The sequence below is a fragment of the Nematolebias whitei genome, chromosome 5 (assembly GCF_014905685.2).
Source record: "Nematolebias whitei isolate Nwh7 chromosome 5, NemWhi1, whole genome shotgun sequence".
In the NCBI taxonomy this organism is placed as follows: domain Eukaryota; kingdom Metazoa; phylum Chordata; class Actinopteri; order Cyprinodontiformes; family Rivulidae; genus Nematolebias; species Nematolebias whitei.
Genome location: NC_056502.1, coordinates 52,141,788 through 52,157,191, shown reverse-complemented (window position 1 = coordinate 52,157,191; position 15,404 = coordinate 52,141,788).

The following is a 15,404-nucleotide window of genomic DNA, read 5'->3' as shown; positions in this document are numbered from 1 at the left end:
TCAATATTTTTGATAGAACATAAATAAATCATTACCCCTGAAGAAACTGTTATAAACTGTCATTTGAGGCAAAAGCTGGACAGTTAACATTTGCTGTCAGTCACATCACCCGTGGCAATGTTAGCCTCTTTTTGAGGGGTGCTCAAGCACCCCTCAATTTTAACTAAGCACCTCTGAAAAATTAGAAACTATTTATTTATTTATTTATTTATTGTAAATTTATTCATTTCATATAAAAAAACAATGACAATTTTTAGAAAGAAAAAAAATTAAACAAAAAAACATAAAATGAAAGGAAGCAGAAGAAGAAAACATTTCTTATTATATCTGCTCCCTATTAAACAATCAAATTCAAACAATCAATTCAAACAATAATTTGCTTATTGTAATACAAAAGAATAGTCTCATCAAAATACCTTTATAATTTGTTAAATTAGAAACAACTAAATATAATTCTTTAACAAAATAGTTTTAACCATTTTCCTAAATGTTAGTATCGACTTCGCTTTTTTTACATTGTCCTCCAAACCATTCCAAAGATCAATTCCTCTTATTGTAGTAGATCTACCCTTTAAACTTGTTCTGTACTTAGGTTTAACAAACAGTTCTATTCCCTTTAAATTATAACTACTGGTCCTTTTCACAAAATAGTTCTGAATGTTTGATGGTAGTGAGCAATTCTGAGCTCTAAACATAACTAAAAGAATATTATAATCAACCAAATCATAAAACTTAAGTACTTTCAATTGACAAAATAGAGTACCAGAAGGATGACAATAATTTTTCCTCATTATAATTCTTACAGCTTTTTTTTGCAAAATAAAAATAGGCTTAGTTGTTGTCTTACATGCTGTACCCCAAACATTTACACAATAAATTAAATGCGGAACTATGATTGTATTATAGAGCAAGTACAAAGCCTTATTATTTAACAAGTCCCTTACACGATACAATACTGCAATTGACTTAGATATTTTAATTTTAACAAAATTTACATGCTGTTTCCATGACAGTTTGTCATCGATAATTACACCCAGAAACTTGATCTCATTCACTCTACATATCTTTATACCATCAATTTCAAAAGAAAAATCCAAAGTTGTTTTTTTTACTAAATATCATAAAATTGGTTTTATCAATATTCAATGACAACTTATTTAATTTAAACCAAATTTGTATTTTTTCAAACTCTGTCTTTATCAATACAAACATCCGTTCCAAGTCTTCACCCAAACAAAAAAAAGTGGTATCATCAGCAAATAAAATACATTTGAGGATATCAGACACCTCAACTAAATCATTAACATATAAAATAAATAACTTGGGTCCAATTACAGAACCTTGTGGTACTCCACATGAAGTTCTGCTTAAATTAGAACGTACATCATCCATCTGTACAAACTGTTTTCTATCACTCAGATAACTACTTATCCACTGCAATGCAGGACCTCTGATACCATAATGATTCAATTTTGCAATTAAAATGGTGTGATCAATAGTATCAAATGCCTTCTTTAGATCCACAAATATACTTATACAATGTTTTTTATTATCGACTGCTGTTGTAATTTGTTCCATCAATTCCATCAGAGCCAAGGATGTAGAACTAGTTGATCTAAAACCATATTGACTATTACTCAAAATATTTTGTTTGTCAAGAAATTTATCTAATCTAGTCACAAACAATCTTTCGAGATTTTTTGAAAATTGTGCCAAAAGAGATATAGGTCTATAATTATTAAATACAGATTTGTCACCATTTTTAAAAAGAGGAACTACTTTAGCTATTTTCATTCTGTCAGGGAAAATACCTTTTGAAAATGACAAATTACAAATATATGTAAATGACACAATGACATGACTTATTATTTCCTTTACAACCACCATATCCATATCTTCACAGTCCTTTGATCTTTTATCAGCAATATTATTAACTATCTTCATAATTTCCTCTGTGTTTGTTCCACCCAGAAACATACTGCTTACACAACTATCATTAGGAGTGTGTAAGGAAACTCAGTTTTCAAATATTAGACTCACCAAAATATTGTATAAATGTGGGATAAGTGTAATAAATGTGTAATAAATGTGTAATAAATGTAGAATAATTGTGTAATAAATGTGGAATAAATGTAGAATAAATGTAGAATAAATGTGGAATAAATGTGGAATAAATGTGGAATAAATGTAGAATAAATGTGGAATAAATGTGGAATAAATGTAGAATAATTGTGGAATAAATGTGGAATAAATGTAGAATAAATGTGGAATAAATGTAGAATAATTGTGGAATAAATGTGGAGTAAATGTGGAATAAATGTAGAATAAATGTGGAATAAATGTAGAATAAAGGATGACAGTCTTAAAAGGATCATTAAAATCTATGATTGATTTTGCATGAGCCAGATCCTTGATGCCACCTGTCAGTCCAGTAGACTTGTCAGCAACTGCCTGATGAGTGATCACAATGTTTCCCAAAGTGAAACGCTCCTTACCTGCAGGAGCTCCACCCACTTTTTCTCCAACAACATTGTTGGGGGTTTATGGTCATAGGAGGGGCTTAATATGTAAACAAAATGATGCCGGAACACAAATAGGCGTCTGGGAGTTCTCTCCCAGAGAATTTTGAATAAAGTAGATGCCATTTCCTGCTTCCTGGTGTATTTTTCAAATGTTTATTACAGTAGATCAGTGCTTCTCAATTATTTTCTGTTATGCCCCCCCCCCCCCCCAACGAGGAAGACGTAAACATTTTGCGCCCCCCAACTGTCCGCCGCAACTGTAAATAGTATGTCTATAAAATTGTTATAAGTACACCTCTATGGCTGAGTGGTTAGATCAGTCGTCCTCCAATGCAAGAGTTGGGGGTTTGAATCCACCAGCAGTCACATGAGGAAGTGTCCCTGGGCAAGACACTGAACCCCTCATAGCCTCTGATGTGTGTCCCATCAGTGTCTGAATGTGATCTAAAGCTCTGATTAGTCTCATTACAATGATTTGTTCTGTTAGCTTTGTAGAGATCTAGTATAGAGCTGTATGAATGGGTCAACGAGGCACAGATTGTTGTAAAGAGATTTGAGTATCTTGAAATAAGATAGAAAGGAGCTGTACAAGTACAGTCCATTTACCATTTATCTCTGCATAACATGGTGTCCTTATTAACATAAAACATAATATAGATCAACTTATAATGAAGAATAACTTTATTAACATTGTTTTTTTTAGTCTGTAACAGAAACAACTTAAATTGCATCAGTTTGCCTGAAAAAAAAAATCAATCCTTTTTTAAACTGTGAACATTTTTGAACATTTGATACTGAAAAATAAAATTACATATAATCAATAAATAATAAATACAAATTGATCAACAACATTTTAACTCAGGAGTGTTTTATAAAACACTTTGACCTACAAAACAAAAAATGACTAAAACAATTTATGCTGATTAAAAAAATCAAAATAATGAATTCAGGATCAATGAGCACGTTCATCGATCAAACTAAAACATTTTGTCAACGTGAAAGAAGAAAGAGGGGGCAGGTGTCGCTCTCGCTTTGACTTTACTCTTTGTTACATGCGCTCTGTGAGTGACGTCCAGAGTGCGTGGACATAACAGCAACTAAAAAACATGAACACATAACCCTGTCCTGGCTTCTCTCCACTGGATCCTGTCCACTTCCAGATTGATTTTAAGATTTTATTGCTTGTTTTTAAATCTTAAAAGGTCTGGCCCCGTCATATTTATGTGATCTCATTAACATCTACACTCCAGTAAGAGCACTCCGGTCTACCAACCAGTTCCTCTTAGATGTCCCCAGGTCCAAACTGAAATCCAGGGGTGATCGGGCTTTTGTGGTTGCTGCTCCAAAACTGTGGAACAGTTTACCTGAGAATTTAAAGAGCGCTCAGACTGTTGAGACTTTTAAATCTTTGCTCAAGACTCATCTGGATTCCTCGGCATTTCATCCACGCAGAGTCTGAGAACAAGTTGAGCTGATTTTATTGTTGTTGTGTGTTGTTTTTACTGTTAACTTTTGTTTTTGAGTGGCACTAGATGCATTTTTACTCTTTTTTTAATTTTTTAATCTGTCTTAACTGTAAAGCACTTTGGTCAGCTTTTGTTGTTTTTATGTGCTATATAAATAAATTGACATTGACATAAAAACAGCAGCGGACGACGAAGGAGGTGATGGACGGAGTTTATTTATCATGTCAGCAGCAGAGGAGAGACACGGTTCATGCATGGCTCCCAAAACAACACGGCGGCCATATTTGTTCATAACGTTACTACTAGGAACGCCCGCGACAAAATGAGAATATTGAAAAAAAAAAAAAAAAAACTCCCTGCGGCAAAAAAACCCATGTTTTCAAGGGTCATATACGCCCCCCACCCCGGCATTGCCCCAGGCCACCCCGGGGGGGCTATTTGAGAAGGACTACAGTAGATTAACATGAAACAAAAGGTGTAAACTCATTGAAATGACTGCAAAGCGTTCATAATGCGAAACAGCTACAGCTCTGCAGGTAAGGGGCGGTAACTTCAGGATAAATTGAGGTCACTGATTGGTCAGTTTCTGACATGCCTACTGGATTGATTGACAGGTGGTGCGACTTGTGCAAAAAAATCATAGGTTTTACTGGCCCGTTTCAGACTGTCATCTTTTATTCCATATTTATTCGATATTTATTCAATATTTATTCAATATTTATTCCATATTTATTCCATATTTATTAAAATATTTATTCAATATTTTGGTGAATCTGAGGTTTGAGAACTTAGTTCCCTTACACAATCCTAATGATGGTTTCTTTATTTTTCAGGTGTGCTGAGTTAAAATGTAGGGGTGCTTGAGCACCCTCAAGAAGAGGCTAAGTCACCACTGAAGCCAGTTTATATGTACTTTAATGTACTTTTAAATGCTTTATGTGTGATTTATAAATGTATTAAATACAGGAACATTTCTGAACTTACCAGTTGTTTAGCAAATAAATAACATTATTAACTTAATTTTTATACTGTATATAATAATGTTTCTGTTCAGTGCCCTGAGATGACTTCTGTTGTGACTTGGTGCTTTATAAATAAACTGAATTGAAATTGAATTATATCCCACACTGCGGTCAGGTGCACCTCCTCATCCTCCTCCATGCTCCGCACCTTGCTCTGTGTCTAAGTCCTGCGTCGACAAACTCAGATAAAGGACCGGACTGAACTTGGTCAAAGGAGGTCCGACAATATGAGAGAGCAGGTCAGACATGGTGGTAGTGTGCAGAGAAGCTCGGTTTGGGCTGCAGATCAGATTCTCCACCTGATTCCATGTACTCTCTGTGGGCGTGGATCACTGTGCAGGAACAGGGGCGGCTGTGGCTGAGTGGTTAGAGCAGTCGTCCTCCAATACAAGAAGTTGGGGGTTCGAATCCACCAGCAGTCACACACCAAAGTGTCCCTGGGCAAAACACTGAACCCCTCACTTCCTCTGATGTGTGTCCCATCAGTGTCTTAATGTGATAAAGCTCTGATTAGTCTCTTTAGAATGAGTTGTTCAATTGGCTCTGTAGAGATCTAGTATAGAGCTGTATGAATGGGTCAATGAGGCACAGATTGTTGTAAAGAGCTCTGAGTGTCTTGATCAGATAGAAAGGTATAAGTCCATTTACAGTTTATGTTGAAGCACAGACAGAGCGACTTGACCTCAGCCTGTCCAAAGAGTACACCTGCATCCTCGGACCAGTACTGTGTATAAAGCACCGGCAGCTCCTCAAAATGATCATAGGGCTTTTGTTGGGCACGTGCCAACCGTGGGACAACAAGCGCTGCTCTAAGTTTTTGGCCACACAGAAAAAAAACTGCCTAATATTTAGTACTTTGTCACTGGCTTAAAAAAAGAGTTGCTCTCAATCCTCTTGCTCAGTTCAGAAAAGCGTCCTGGTCGCTCCAACATCGCTTCAAATTCTCTGACTGCATGACTAAGAGCTATATGTGCCCAGATCATTGTCTCTTTTTGCAGTTCAGTGAAAGTTCAGATAACTCCTGCAGTGATTCACACATCGGATTGTTCACAAAAGCAGAGGGACTTAGGAATAGCGTGAGACTTTAATTATATTTTTGTGTTTTTTAATAAAATTGCCCATGACTGAACTTTTAGGGACGGAGGGTTTTTTTTTAAGAGCAGAAGCTGAAGAAACAGATCTGATGTGATATTAGGAAGTTATGTCATTATTTTCAGATTACATATCCAATATCCTTTAATTGCTAACGTACAAGCCGCTACTTTTGTCTCATACTTTGTACCCCACGGTTTACGCAAGATCATCTTATTTATGTTTTTTTTTTTTTCATAATTTCAAAAGCAGATAGAGATTTAAAGAGGAGTGGCAAAAACAAAGGAGTCCAGATATTGAACTGTTAGCACGGCTCGTGACAACAAGAAGGCTGGGATCATCCTCCAACACCTGTAGCTGGCTGTCTGCAAAGACGATGAGCTCAACAAGCTGCTGGGAGAGAGACCATCGTTCAGGGAGTTCTGCCCAATAAGACAGAGAAACCCGCCAAGTCCCAGTAGACAGACCAACTATGGAAACAGCGCCAATGGCTGTGTCACATACTTGGCCTGTGCTGGGACTCCCACCAACTCCACATGCACATGTACATCTTATGTCACATTTCTAGCGCTGAGGTTGTTTTATGCTACCTTAAACTGTGTCCCGTGTTAAGGACACAGTACAAAATGTTTATACCTCCCCCTTTTCCGCATGTTCTCACTTTCCTTATGAAATGAAAAAGAGCACTGCTCAGTGTGGCTGCTGCCCCAGAGAGCTCATCCCCCATGCCTGTTCTTTATGTTTGTGTTATCTTCTCTTGACGGGCTGTTCCTGAAATGTAATTTCATTGTGCTTCTGTGCGATGACAATCAAGGCATTCTGATTCAATTCAATTCAAAAATACTTTATTAATCCCAGAGGGAAATTAAGTGTTGTCGAAGCTCATCTTCCTGGTTTTATTCAAGAGTTGTTAGATGCTGATTGCTGTGGGAAGGAAGGATCTCCTGCAGTGAATACAAAGAATCTGGCCACAGATACTGATCTGTCCACCCAGATCCAGCTTGCTGTCAGATCCGGCTGGCCTCTCTGTCCTTCTGGGCAGCAGGACCAACCGAATGCCTGCCAGAACTCCTCCCAGAGCGATGGCCACTCCTCCCAGCAGTCTGCCGAGCTCCTCGTCACTGCAGACAGCCAACTGTAGGTGCTGAGGGACGATCCTGTCCTTCTGCTGTCATGAGCCGTGTTTCCTGCTAGTTCCAGGATCTCAGTGGTCAGACACTCGAGCACAGCTGGCAGGTAGATGAGAATGCGTCCACAGAACATCCTTTTCAACTCATTTGAGATTTGGGGCTGTAGTTGAGATATTATTTGAGTTTTTGAGATGTTAATCAGCTGCTGTTGGTTGTAGAAAACTGCCTTGTTGCCATGGTTACGCATCATAACAAATGTCCAAAATCTAAAAAAAGTTTCAGTAAAAATCCTTCCAGCTGCACAGCATCTGATACCAGAGGAAACAATCATCCAAAAAATGTGATTTACATCCAGAAAAAGAGGAATTAAAGTTTCCTAAAACAAAATCTCAGAATGAAAGTAACAGAGCTGCTCCAACATGCAGCCACCTGGAGCGGAGCAGCTCTAGAACTTATTCTGAACATCTGCAACCAGTTTCTTCTGATCAGCTGTAAGACAGAACTCTACAAGAGATCCTTCCTGCCCCACCGGCATCTAGAAGAACTCTGTAATGAAACCAGGATGATGAATAACAACATTTAATTTACCTTTGGGCACAATAAATTATTTTTCAATTAAATTGAACTAAATTGAATTTTAAGACTTGTTTTTTTTTTGTTAGTTTAGTGAGGTAAGAGATGTGTGTTGGTTTATTTGATTTTTCTTCAAGTAAAAGGAAATATATTGGAGATAGTTTAAGTTTTGTTTGTTGTTCTGACATGGGCTCACCCTGAAGTGGTTAAGACTAGGGATGTGATCCGATCCCAATACCATCCATCCATCCATCCATCCATTTTCTTTACCCGCTTGTTCCATTTTGGGTCACGGGGGTCGCTGGTGCCCATGTCCAGCAATCACTGTGCGAGGGGCGGGGGACACCCTGGACAGGTCTCCAGTCCATCACAGGGACACATAGAGACAAACAACACAAACAACCATTCACTTTCTCACTCACACCTAGGGACAATTTAGAGTTACCAATCAGTCTAACATGCATGTTTTTGGTCTGTGGGAGGAAACCGGAGTACCTGGAGAAAACCCACGCATGCACGGAGAGAACATGCAAACTCCACCCAGAAAGGCCCCTGGACCGGGGTTTGAACCAGGGACCTGCTCGCTGAGAGGCAGCAGCTCTACCAGTTGCGCCACCGTGCTGCCCTCGATCCCAATACCTACATATGGATATCAGTCAATACTAATACTATTTCGATATCATGATCATCATTGATTTTATATGAGGCTGTAATAATCTCCTCTCAAGTACAGTTTGTACAAATATATGCATGCATGCCCAAAAAGGCAACTTAAGTTAAGTTTTATTAATGTTGGATAAGTTTCAATGTTACAATTAAATTCTGCTAACACAAAACATACTCTTTGTTTTATTCCTAGCTTTAAAGTGAATATTAAAGTGATTAAATGACTTCAAACACCTGCTAAGTTCATGTCATAAACAAACACAGACATGTTCCTGTTTTTAGTATTTTACATCACTTTATAATGTAGCTGTTTTTGTTTCTTATTTTATTTTATATAATCTTCATTTATTTTTCAGTTCATATTCTTTTTTATGATTGTCTGTTCAATTCAGTTTATTTATACAATGCCAAGTCACAACAGAAGTCATTTCAGGGCACTGTACAGAAACATTAATATATAAAAATAATAATTTAAGACAATTTATCTGAGCAGACTGCTTTGAATTTAACTCCATCACAGAACTCTCATCTTGAGCTGATAAATATCTCCTGGAGGGTAAACGTAAACTTGATCTTGAAGCAGACAGTCTGATTTCAGTCAGCCGCGCTCAGTCTGCTCCTCCAGACAGGCAGACTGAGCGCGGCTGACTGAAATCAGACTGTCTGCTCCGGATTGAACCAGAACACACCGCTGAAGCCACAGAACTCGAATGTCCAATGCAAAACTAACTTTACCGCGGTGCCTGGCTAAACAATCCTCATGCTCTTTAATGTGGTGCTTTTTCAAATGTTTAAATTTGATGTATTGTAGGTCGCGACCGAGCTTCCCCCTCTCGGTACAGCGGCTCTGCAGACATTGCACGTTGCTGTCTTTTTTCATTCAACCTTTATTTCGACAGGTAAATCCCATTGAGCCTCGAGGACTCATTTACAAGAGAGACCTGATTTAACAAAGAATGATGACAACAATGGACAACAGCAACAACAATAGACAAATATAAAAAGGCATACAGGGTTTTTTTTTTGGTTTTTTTTACAAATTGTTGCAAACAGTTGCTGTCTTGTGGTGTTTAGTGTAAAATACTTCCACACAGCGGACATGTTATGATGAAAAGTTGGTTAGCCGTTAGTAACAGTGCTGCTCAGTGTTCAACCCTCAGCAGAGCCGTATGAAAAAGAGTATTTACTCACATTGTAGCTGGTTGCAAACGATGAAATGGATTTCCTGAATGTGAGGCAGGTCTTATTACTCTGGGTTCATGAAACATGCCTCCATTCAGGAAATCCATTCCATAGTTTGAAGCCAACCTGCAGAGCAGGTCCAGCCCATAGTCATGATTTCCGAACCCCATCCGACCTGACAAATTAACAGTAATTACAGGTCCGAACCCGGACACCCCCCCCCCCCCCAACATTTTTAATTAGTTATTAACGGTTGGGGAGGCGCAGCTGATTAAAAGGGGCAGAAGATTCGGAGCTGAGAGGGTGTTTGTACTTTCCTGGCCGTAAAAAAAAGATTTAAACCCCGTTTCTGCTTGCATTCTTCTGAATTACTGAGAAACGTGGACAGGTCTGACACACCCATCTGCTTTGGATCTCACCTGTCTGGGACGTTGACCGTGTGCGTACGCTGAGTGCAGCGGCAGAATGAACGTCCATTTGGGCGATGGATCGCTGCCTGGCAGTACAGTCCCATCTGATGCTTAACTGAACTTAACTGAACTTTTTACCTCTTTCAAGGATTGTGGTGAAATGGCCGCGTGTGACTGGTGGAGGTATGGCAGGGCATGTTATCATATAATTGGATTGCGGCTGATCCTGACACGGCTAATCTTGGCTTAATTAAAAGCCTGAGACTGGCCTGTCCTGCCCATTAATCACCTTATAACATCCTGGCCCTAATCCGGGTCGGTCCGGGCCAGGTTTCAGGTTCAGGTTAGAAATGACAGCTCTAATTCGGCGGTGGGGGTTGGGTGTGTGTGTGTGTGGGGGGGTTGTTCCTTCTGAAGTCCACGACCATCTCCTTTGTCTTCTTCACAATGATGTGAAGGTTGTTCTTTCTGTACCAGCTCTCCAGGTGTTCCACTTCCTGCCTATAGCTGGACTCATCATTGTTTGTGATAAATCTCACCACCACTGTATCATCTGCAAACTTTACAATATGACTTCCTGGATGGGTAGGTGTACACATACATGAGCAGAGTGAACAGGAGGGGGCTCCACACACAGCCCTAGGGAAGACAGTGCTGAGGGTTATGGTGGAGCAGGAGAAGTTGCAGATCCTCGCAGACTGCGGTCTGTTGGTTAAGAAGTCCAGGACCCAGTTACATAGGGGCTTAGTCCTAGTGTGAGTAGTTTGTCCATCAGTGTCTGGGGAATCAGGGTGTAGAAGGCTGATTTGAAGTCCCCAAAAGCATGCGGACGTAGGAGTCCTACTACAGGTCCTTCTCAAAAAATTAGCATATTGTGATAAAGGTCATTATTTTTCATAATGTAATGATAAAAATTAAACTTTCATATATTTCAGGATCATTGCACACCAACTGAAATATTTCAGGTCTTTAATTGTTTTAATACTGATGATTATGGCATACAGCTCATGAAAACCCAAAATGCCTGTCTCAAAAAATTAGCATATTATGAAAAGGTTCTCTAAACAAGCTATTAACCTAACCATCTGAATCAACGACGTAACTCTAAACACCTGCAAAAGATTCCTGAGGCTTTTAAAAACTCCCAGCCTTGTTCATTACTCAAAACCGCAATCATGGGTAAGACTGCCGACCTGACTGCTGTCCAGAAGGCCATCATTGACACCCTCAAGCAAGAGGGTAAGACACAGAAAGAAATTGCTGAACGAATAGGCTGTTCCCAGAGTGCTGTATCAAGGCACCTCAGTGGGAAGTCTGTGGGAAGGGAAAAGTGTGGCAGAAAATGTTGCACAACGAGAAGAGGTGACCGGACCCTGAGGAGGATTGTGGAGAAGGGCCGATTCCAGACCTTGGGGGACCTGCGGAAGCAGTGGACTGAGTCTGGAGTAGAAACATCCAGAGCCACCGTGCACAGGCGTGTGCAGGAAATGGGCTCCAGGTGCCGCATTCCCCAGGTCAAGCCACTTTTGAACAAGAGACTGCGTCAGAAACATCTCGCCTGGGACTGCTGCTGAGTGGTCCAAAGTTATGTTCTCTGATTACAGTAAATTTTGCATTTCCTTTGGAAATCAAGGTCCCAGAGTCTGGAGGAAGAGAGGAGACACAGAATTCACATTGTTTGAGGTCCAGTGTCAAGTTTCCACAGTCACTGGGGTGTCATTTCATCTGCTGGTGTTGGTCCACTGTGTTTTATCAAGCACAGGGTCAATGCAGCTAGCTATCAGGAGATTTTGGAGCACGTCATGCTTCCATCTGCTGAAAAGCTTTATGGAGATGAAAATTTCATTTTTCAGCACGACCTGGCACCTGCTCACAGTGCCAAAACCACTGGTAAATGGTTTACTGACCATGGTATTACTGTGCTCAATTGGCCTGCCAACTCTCCTGACCTGAACCCCATAGAGAACCTGTGGGAAATTGTGAAGAGAAAGTTGAGAGACGCAAGACCCAACACTCTGGATGAGCTTAAGGCCGCTATCGAAGCATCCTGGGCCTCCATAACACCTCAGCAGTGCCACAGGCTGATTTCCTCCATGCCACGCCGCATTGAAGCATTCATTCATGCAAAAGGATTCCCGACCAAGTACTGAGTGCATAACTGAACATGATTATTTGAAGGTTGGTGTTTTTTGTATTAAAAACACTTGTCTTTCATTGGTGGGATGAAATATGCTAATTTTTTGGGACAGGCATTTTGGGTTTTCATGAGCTGTATGCCATAATCATCAGTATTAAAACAATTAAAGACCTGAAATATTTCAGTTGGTGTGCAATGAATCTGAAATATATGAAAGTTTCATTTTTATCATTACATTATGGAAAATAATGACCTTTATCACAATATGCTAATTTTTTGAGAAGGACCTGTACATGTGGGTGAGAACAGTGTGGACCACAGAGGAGGTGGCGTCCTCTGTTGATCTATTCTTGTGGTATGCATTCTGATGAGGGTCCTTGCTGATGTTGATGTTAGCTTTGATATAGGTCATGACCAGTCCTTCAAAGCATTTAGCAACTATCGAGGTGAGTACTACTGGTCGATAATCATTCAGGCCAGACACTGTGGAGCTCTTTGGAACTGGGATGATGGTGGCAAACTTCAGGCAGGTGGAAACTGTTGCCATGGTGAGGGAGGAGTTAAATATGTTGGACAGCATCTCGCAGAGCTATCGGCACAGTCTTTCAGCACCTTCCCAGGGATGTTGTCTGGACCAGTTGCTTTGTGAGGATTAACTCTTTCGAAGGTACTCCTTAGTTCTTCTGAGGTTACACTGAGGAACTCTTCTTCTGGTGCTGAGATAAGTCTGGTGCTGGTTGAGCTGTACAGGTCCTCAAAGTGTGCATAGAACCTGTTGGGAGCATCAGGCAGTGATGGGTCCCTAGGACATTATGTACCCCTGCCTTTAAAATCCATTATGCACTTAATGCCCTTCTACATGCTCCGTGGGTCTTGTGAGGAGAAGTGTCCCTGGATCCTTTGTGTATCTGCTGCTTTGGCCCGTTTAACACCAGCATCCAGCTCTAACCTTGTCCTCCTAAGCTCCTGTGAGTTGCCAGACCTGAAGGCAGTGTCCCTGGATTCCAGCAGGGTGAGTACCTCTGCATTCATCCAGAGTTGTTGGTTCAGATAGCTCTTCACATTCCTGAAGGTGGTGACATCATCAGCACACTTGCTAATGTAACACACGACTGAGGATGTGTATTCCTCCAGGTCTAGCACCCCCTCCTTTACAGCAGCCTTCCTGAAGATCTGCCAGTCTTTGCATTCAGTATAAAGTCACTGTTCTTCACCCATCCCTTTAATTTTCTTTGTGTTGGTCTGGAGCGTCTCAGCGGGGAGAGGTAAGCAGGAGCCAGAAAGATTGATATGTGATCAGAGAATCCAAGATGGGGGTGGGGTACAGCTTTATATGCGTCTTTCACGTTGGTGTAAACACGGTCTAGTGTGTTATGTCCTCGTGTTGGTATGGTCACATGATGATAAAACTTAGCATTGTCTCTTTCAGATTTGCGTGGTTAAAATATCCAGCCACCACATATAAAGCCTCCAGGTGTTTGTTTTGAAGTGAGCTGATGTTATTAATTAGCTACTTCAGGGCGTCTTTAGTATTAGCATCCAGAGCTATATAAACAGCTGTTATGCTGTGGCTGAGTGGTTAGAGCAGTCGTCCTCCAATGCGAGAGTTGGGGGTTCGAATCCACCAGCAGTCACATGCTGAAGTGTCCCTGGACAAGACACTGAACCCCTCATAGCCTCTGATGTGTGTCCCATCAGTGTATGAATGTGATCTAAAGCACTGATTAGTCTCTTTAGAATGATTTGTTCAATTAGCTTTGTAGAGATCTAGTATAGAGCTGTATGAATGGGTAAATGAGGACACAGATTGTTGTAAAGAGCTTTGAGTATTTTGAAATAAGATAGAAAGGTGCTATATAAGTACAGTCCATTTACCATAAATACTGCTATAAACTTGTGGGGTAAATAATACGGTAGACACTTCACAATTAGTTGCTCTAGAGCAGGGGTGTCAAACTCACTTACAGAAGGGGCCCCAAATTAAAAACTTTTTCAAAGTAAGGGCCAATTTCAAATACTGCATTAACTCAAATCAGATACCCAACATGTTTTCTTGGTCACAGGTTTCTCAACAAGAGTTTGATTGGTCTCATTTGATGTTCTCTATTGTGCTTTCGATGTTATAATCAAAGATTACTGAAAAAAAATTTGACATAGAAATATTTGACATTTCACATATTATTTTGGGGGCCAGATAAGATGTCAACGAGGGCCGCATTTGGCCCCCGGGTCTTGAGTTTGAAACGTGCTCTAGAGCCTTGGAGCATGAACTTTTTATCAGAGTACAGTTTGTGGACCAACCTTTATTTATGTAAACACACACTCCTCCTCCGCACATCTTTCCCATTTCTTTGCTGCCGCGGTCCACTCGAAAAAAATGTCTGTCATCCAGCTGAAACGCTGAGTCTGGCATGCCGCTGTTGAGCCATGTCTCTATGAGACAGAGTACTGCACATTACCTCATCTCCTCTGAGGCACTCACTCTCAGTTGAAGCAGATCCATCTTGTTATCCAAGGAGTGGACGTTGGACAGAAAGAGAGAGGGTATCAGGAGTCTGCCATTATTAGCGTTAGTTTCAGATCAGCCCGGCATCCTCTCTTCTAGCCCCGAGCACAGCGCTTTCTCTTTCCTAAATGGTGCTGTCTCCACACTGATTTCCGTAAAAGTCGCAGTCTGTTAAGTGTAGTTTTAAGATTGTTGTTGATTGCGGCTGTATTCAGTGTTAAATCCTCTCTCATCCTCATTAGTTCCGTTCAGGTTTAATTCACACACTCAAGGCGTGCAGAGTCGGGTTCGGAGTCAAAACTCCTGAAAACTGGGATGTCACTGGGAGCTGGTGCAGGAAGATGCGGCTGCCTTGAGCGCGGCCAAGTTAATACATATAAGTAGGGATGCACTGATCCACATTTTTAAACTTCCGATCCGATCCGGATACCTAAATCTGGATATCGGCTGATACAGATACCTTTCCGAGAACATCATCATTATTGATTTTATATGAGGCCGTAATAATCTCCTCTCAGGTACAATTTGTACAAATATATGCATGCATGTCCAAAAAGGCAACTTGAGGTAAGTTTTATGAATGTTTGATAAGTTTCAAAGTTAGAATTAAATCCTGTTAACACAAAACATTTTTTTATTTTATTTCTAGCTTTAAAGTGTATATTAAAGTGATTGATGACTTCAAACATCTGCTAAGT